Below are 7,645 nucleotides of genomic sequence, written 5' to 3' on the forward strand. Positions count from 1 at the left end.
ATATCACAGATGTGCACAGGGACACAGAGAGAGGATCACAGAAGCACACAGGGACACAGAGAGAGAATCACAGATACACACAGGGACACAGAGAGACAATCACAGATACACACAGGGACACTGAGAAAGAGTCACAGATACACACGTGACACAGAGAGATTAACACAGACACACACAGTGACAGAAACAGAATTCACATGTGAACAAATGTATGATGCTTGGGAATTATATTTGGACCGAGACAAGGAAGTGTGGGAGAATCACAGGTACACACAGGTGAGAGAGACAGAATGCAACCGAGAGGCAAAGATGGATTGAGAGAAAAGCAAACACAGCAAACCACAGGTATTGAGGGGCATTGGAGTCACCCCATTCCAGACTATAAACATTAACCTCGTCCATCACCATTGTGCAGGGACTGCAGTCTGTCCCACTAACAAGATCCACTGCAGGAATTCACCAAGACTCCTTCAACAGCACCTTCCTAACCCGTAAACACTATGCCTAGACAGAGCAGAAACTGAGAACATCACCAGCAGCAACATCACCTCCAATACACACACCATGCTGACTTGGAACGCTATCACTGTTCCATTGCTGTCACTGAGTCAAATCCAGACACTTCCTCCCCAACACCCAATGGACAGCAGCAATGTCAAAAAGCAGCTCACCATCACATTCTCAAGGGCAACATGTGATGGCTCACTCCTGCTGGCCTTGCAGTTCAGGAGGGAGTTACTGGATTTGACGTTGCGACAGTGAAGAAACGACAATATAGATTGGAGGTCAGGATGGTGTGTGACTCGGAGATGAACTTTCAGGTGGTGACGTTGTAATGTTTCTCACATCCTTGTCCTTCCAAGTTACAGATTGGAGGTGTGTAAGGAACCGTCACAGGAGGGAAATGCTTCTTCCCTGCAGTTTGGAGATAGAACACACTGCTGGAAAATTGCACAGAGGTGGACAGAGGGAATGTTTAAGGCGATATCCGATTCATTCATTCAGTTATCTTTGCTTTTAAAGACACTGTTCAGGGACAGAAAGGGAAAGACAAACACAGATACACACAGGAACACAGAGAAGATCACAGAAAAAGACAGGGACACAGAGAGAATCACAGATACACACAGGGACACAGAGAGAGCATCATAGATACACACAGGAACGCAGAGAAAATCACAGATACACACAGTGACACAGAGAGAGAAAATCACAGATACACACAGTGACACAGAGAGAGAAAATCACAGATACACACCGGGGCACACACAGAGAGAGAATCACAGAAACACACAGGAACACAGAGAGAATCACAGATACACACAGGGACACAGAGAGAGAATCACAGATACACCCAGGGACACAGAGAGAGAATCACAGATACACACAGGGACACAGAGAGAGAAAATCACAGATACACACAGGGACACACACAGAGAGAGAATCACAGATACACACAGGAACACAGAGAGAGAATCACAGATACACACAGGGACACAGAGAGAGAAAATCACAGATACACACAGGGACACACACAGAGAGAGAATCACAGATACACACAGGGACACAGAGAGAGCATCATAGATACACACAGGAACGCAGAGAAAATCACAGAAACACCCAGGGACACAGAGAGAATCACAGATGCACACAGGGACACAGAGAGAGCATCATAGATACACACAGGAACGCAGAGAAAATCACAGATACACACAGTGACACAGAGAGAGAAAATCACAGATACACACCGGGGCACACACAGAGAGAGAATCATAGATACACACAGGGACACAGAGAGAGAGAATCACAGATACACCCAGGGACACAGAGAGAGAATCACAGATACACACAGGGACACAGAGAGAGTCACAGATACACCAAGGGACACAGAGATAGAATCATAGATACACACAGGGACACAGAGAGAGAATCACAGATACACACAGGGAGACAGAGAGAGTCACAGATACACCCAGGGACACAGAGAGAGAATCATAGATACACACAGGGACACAGAGAGAGAATCACAGATACACACAGAAACACAGATGGAGAATCACAGAATCACACAGGGACACAGAGAGAGAATCACAGATACACAAAGGGACACAGGGAAAGAATCATAGATACACAAGGGACACAGAGAGAGAATCATAGATACACACAGGGACACAGAGAGAGTCACAGATACACCCAGGGACACAGAGAGAGAATCATAGATACACACAGGGACACAGAGAGAGAATCACAGATACACACAGAAACACAGAGGGAGAATCACAGAATCACACAGGGACACAGAGAGAGAATCACAGATACACACAGGGACACAGAGAGAGAATCACAGATACACACAGGAAAACAGAAAGAGTCACAGATGCACAAAGGGAGACAGAGAGAATGACATTTACACTCAGGGAAACTGAGAATGAATCAGAGATACACACACGGACACAGCGAGAAAATCATTGATGCACACAGGGTCATCGAGAGAATCACAGATACACACAGGAACAGAGAAAGAATCAGAGATACACACAGAGACACTGAGAGAATCCAAGGTAAACAAAGCGATTGTGAAATAGAATCACAGGGAGATTGTGAAAGATTTGCATCGACAGACACCACAACAGACATGTGAACATGTTCACATATACACAAAAGACAATGAAATAGACCTACACAGGGACTCAAAGAGAATCACAGATAACCGCAGGGCCAGAGAGAGAGAATCACAGATACACACAGGGACACAGAGAGAATCACAGATACACACAGGGACACAGAGAGAATCACAGATACACACAGGGCCGCAGAGAGAGAATCACAGATACACACAGGGACACAGAGAGAATCACAGATATACACAGGGACACAGAGAGAATCACAGATACACACTGGGCCACAGAGAGAGAATCACAGATATACACAGGGACACAGAGAGAATCACAGATACACACAGGGACACAGAGAGAATCACAGATACACACAGGGACACAGAGAGAATCACAGATATACACAGGGACACAAAGAGGGAATAACACATACACATAGGAATCGCATGTGAAAAATGGTATGGTGCATGGGAAATCTATTTGCACGGCGATTATGGGAGTGCGGGAGATTCACAGATACAGACTGGGGAGAGAGACAGAATGTTACCGAGGTGCAAACCAAGATGGATTGAGAGAAAAGCAATAACGGGTAACCACAGGTATTGAGGGGAATTGGAGTCACCCCATCCCAGACCATAAACATTAACCTCCTCCATCACCATTGTACAGGGACTGCAGTCTGTCACACTAACAAGATCCACTGCAGGAATCCACCAAGACTCCTTCAACAGCACCTTCCTAACCAGTAAACACTATTCCTAGACAGAGCAGAAACTGAGAACATCACCAGCAGCAACATCACCTCCAATACACACACCATGCTGACTTGGAACGCTATCACTGTTCCATTGCTGTCACTGAGTCAAATCCAGACACTTCCTCCCCAACACCCAATGGACAGCAGCAATGTCAAAAAGCAGCTCACCATCACATTCTCAAGGGCAATATATGATGGCTCATTCCTGCTGGCCTTGCAGTTCAGGAGGGAGTTATTGGATTTGACTCAGCGACAGTGAAGAAACGACAACATGGATTCCAGGTCAGGATGGTGTGTGACTCGGAGATGAACTTTCAGGTGGTGATGTTGTAATGTGTCTCATATCCTGGTCCTTGCAGGTTACTGATCGGAGGTGTGTAAGGAGCCGTCACAGGAGGGAAAATGCTCCTTCCCTGTGTTGTGTAGTTAGTACACACTGCCAGAAAATTGCACAGAGGTGGACAGCGAGCATGTTTACCATGATATCTGAGTGGTTCACTACGTTTGCTTTGCTTTTAAAGGCACTATACAGGTGAAAGAGAGAGGTAAAGAGATCACTGATGTGCACAGGTACACAGAGAGAGGGTCACAGATACACAAATGACACAGAGAGACATTAACACATACACACACAGTGACAGAACCAGAATTCACATGTGAACAAAGGTATGCTGCTTGGGAATTATATTTGCACAGAGATAAGGGAGTGTGGGAGAATCACAGGTACAGACAGGTGAGAGAGACAGAATGCAACCGAGAGGCAAAGGTGGATTGAGAGAAAAGCAAACACAGCAAACCACAGGTATTGAGGGGAATTGGAGTCACCCCATCCCAGACCATAAACATTAACCTCCTCCATCACCATTGTACAGGGACTGCAGTCTGTCCCACTAACAAGATCCACTGCAGGAATTCACCAAGACTCCTTCAACAGCACCTTCCTAACCAGTAAACACTATTCCAAGACAGAGCAGAAACTGAGAACATCATCAGCAGCAACATCACCTCCAATACACACACCATGCTGACTTGGAACGCTATCACTGTTCCATTGCTGTCACTGAGTCAAATCCAGACACTTCCTCCCCACCACCCAATGGACAGCAGCAATGTCAAAAAGCAGCTCACCATCACATTCTCAAGGGCAATATGTGATGGCTCACTCCTGCTGGCCTTGCAGTTCAGGAGGGAGTTTCTGGATTTGACTCTGTGACAGTGAAGAAACGACAATATGGATTCCAGGTCAGGATGGTGTGTGACTCAGAGATGAACTTTCAGGTGGTGATGTTGTAATATGTCTCATATCCTGGTCCTTGCAGGTTACTGATCGGAGGTGTGTAAGGAGCCATCACAGGAGGGAAATGCTCCTTCCCTGTGTTGTGTAGATAGCACACACTGCCAGTAAATTGCACAGAGGTTGACAGAGAGCATGTTTACCCTGATATTTGAGTGGTTCACTAAGTTAGCTTTGCTTTTAAAGGCTCTGTACATGTGAAAGAGAGAGGGAAGGATATCACAGATGTGCACAGGGACAAAGAGAGAGGATCACTGATACACACAGTGAGAGAGAGATTAACACATACACACACAGTGACAGAAACAGAATTCACATGTGAACAAAGGTATGATGCTTGGGAATTATATTTGCACAGAGATAAGGGAGTGTGGGAGAATCACAGGTACAGACAGGTGAGAGAGACAGAATGCAACCGAGAGGCAAAGATGGACTGAGAGAAAAGCAAACGCAGCAAACCACAGGTACAGAGGGGAATTAGAGTGTCAACCCATCACATCTAATAAACATTAACCTCCTCCATTACCATTGTACAGGGACTGCAGTCTGTCCCACTAACCAGATCCACTGCAGGAATCCACCAAGACTCCTTCAACAGCACCTTCCTAACCAGTAAACACTATTCCTAGACAGAGCAGAAACTGAGAACATCACCAGCAGCAACATCACCTCCAATACACACACCATGCTGACTTGGATCGCTATCACTGTTCCATTGCTGTCACTGAGTCAAATCCAGACACTTCCTCCCCAACACCCAATTGACAGCAGCAATGTCAAAAAGCAGCTCACCATCACATTCTCAAGGGCAACATGTGATGGCTTATTCCTGCTGGCCTTGCAGTTCAGGAGGGAGTTACTGGATTTGACTCAGCGACAGTGAAGGAACGACAATATGGATTCCACGTCAGGATGGTGTGTGACTCGGAGATGAACTTTCAGGTGGTGATGTTGTAATGTGTCTCATATCCTGGTCCTTGCAGGTTACTGATCGGAGGTGTGTAAGGAGCCATCACAGGAGGGAAAATGCTCCTTCACTGTGTTGTGTAGATAGTACACACTGCCAGTAAATTGCACAGAGGTGGACAGCGAGCATGTTTACCATGATATCTGAGTGGTTCACTACGTTTGCTTTGCTTTTAAAGGCACTATACAGGTGAAAGAGAGAGGGAAAGAGATCACTGATGTGCACAGGGACACAGAGAGAGGGTCACAGATACACACGTGACACAGAGAGACATTAACACATACACACACAGTGACAGAAACATAATTCACATGTGAACAAAGGTATGCTGCTGGGGAATTATATTTGCACAGAGATAAGGGAGTGTGGGAGAATCACAGGTACGGACAGGTGAGAGAGACAGAATGCAACCGAGAGGCAAAGGTGGATTGAGAGAAAAGCAAACACAGCAAACCACAGTTATTGAGGGGAATTGGAGTCACCCCATCCCAGACCATAAACATTAACCTCCTCCATCACCATTGTACAGGGACTGCAGTCTGTCCCACTAACAAGATCCACTGCAGGAATTCACCAAGACTCCTTCAACAGCACCTTCCTAACCAGTAAACACTATTCCAAGACAGAGCAGAAACTGAGAACATCATCAGCAGCAACATCACCTCCAATACACACACCATGCTGACTTGGAACGCTATCACTGTTCCATTGCTGTCACTGAGTCAAATCCAGACACTTCCTCCCCACCACCCAATGGACAGCAGCAATGTCAAAAAGCAGCTCACCATCACATTCTCAAGGGCAATATGTGATGGCTCACTCCTGCTGGCCTTGCAGTTCAGGAGGGAGTTTCTGGATTTGACTCTGTGACAGTGAAGAAACGACAATATGGATTCCAGGTCAGGATGGTGTGTGACTCAGAGATGAACTTTCAGGTGGTGATGTTGTAATATGTCTCATATCCTGGTCCTTGCAGGTTACTGATCGGAGGTGTGTAAGGAGCCATCACAGGAGGGAAATGCTCCTTCCCTGTGTTGTGTAGATAGCACACACTGCCAGTAAATTGCACAGAGGTTGACAGAGAGCATGTTTACCCTGATATTTGAGTGGTTCACTAAGTTAGCTTTGCTTTTAAAGGCTCTGTACATGTGAAAGAGAGAGGGAAGGATATCACAGATGTGCACAGGGACAAAGAGAGAGGATCACTGATACACACAGTGAGAGAGAGATTAACACATACACACACAGTGACAGAAACAGAATTCACATGTGAACAAAGGTATGATGCTTGGGAATTATATTTGCACAGAGATAAGGGAGTGTGGGAGAATCACAGGTACAGACAGGTGAGAGAGACAGAATGCAACCGAGAGGCAAAGATGGACTGAGAGAAAAGCAAACGCAGCAAACCACAGGTACAGAGGGGAATTAGAGTGTCAACCCATCACATCTAATAAACATTAACCTCCTCCATTACCATTGTACAGGGACTGCAGTCTGTCCCACTAACCAGATCCACTGCAGGAATCCACCAAGACTCCTTCAACAGCACCTTCCTAACCAGTAAACACTATTCCTAGACAGAGCAGAAACTGAGAACATCACCAGCAGCAACATCACCTCCAATACACACACCATGCTGACTTGGATCGCTATCACTGTTCCATTGCTGTCACTGAGTCAAATCCAGACACTTCCTCCCCAACACCCAATTGACAGCAGCAATGTCAAAAAGCAGCTCACCATCACATTCTCAAGGGCAACATGTGATGGCTTATTCCTGCTGGCCTTGCAGTTCAGGAGGGAGTTACTGGATTTGACTCAGCGACAGTGAAGGAACGACAATATGGATTCCACGTCAGGATGGTGTGTGACTCGGAGATGAACTTTCAGGTGGTGATGTTGTAATGTGTCTCATATCCTGGTCCTTGCAGGTTACTGATCGGAGGTGTGTAAGGAGCCATCACAGGAGGGAAAATGCTCCTTCACTGTGTTGTGTAGATAGTACACAC

This window comes from Mustelus asterias, unplaced genomic scaffold, assembly GCF_964213995.1.
Source record: "Mustelus asterias unplaced genomic scaffold, sMusAst1.hap1.1 HAP1_SCAFFOLD_64, whole genome shotgun sequence".
In the NCBI taxonomy this organism is placed as follows: domain Eukaryota; kingdom Metazoa; phylum Chordata; class Chondrichthyes; order Carcharhiniformes; family Triakidae; genus Mustelus; species Mustelus asterias.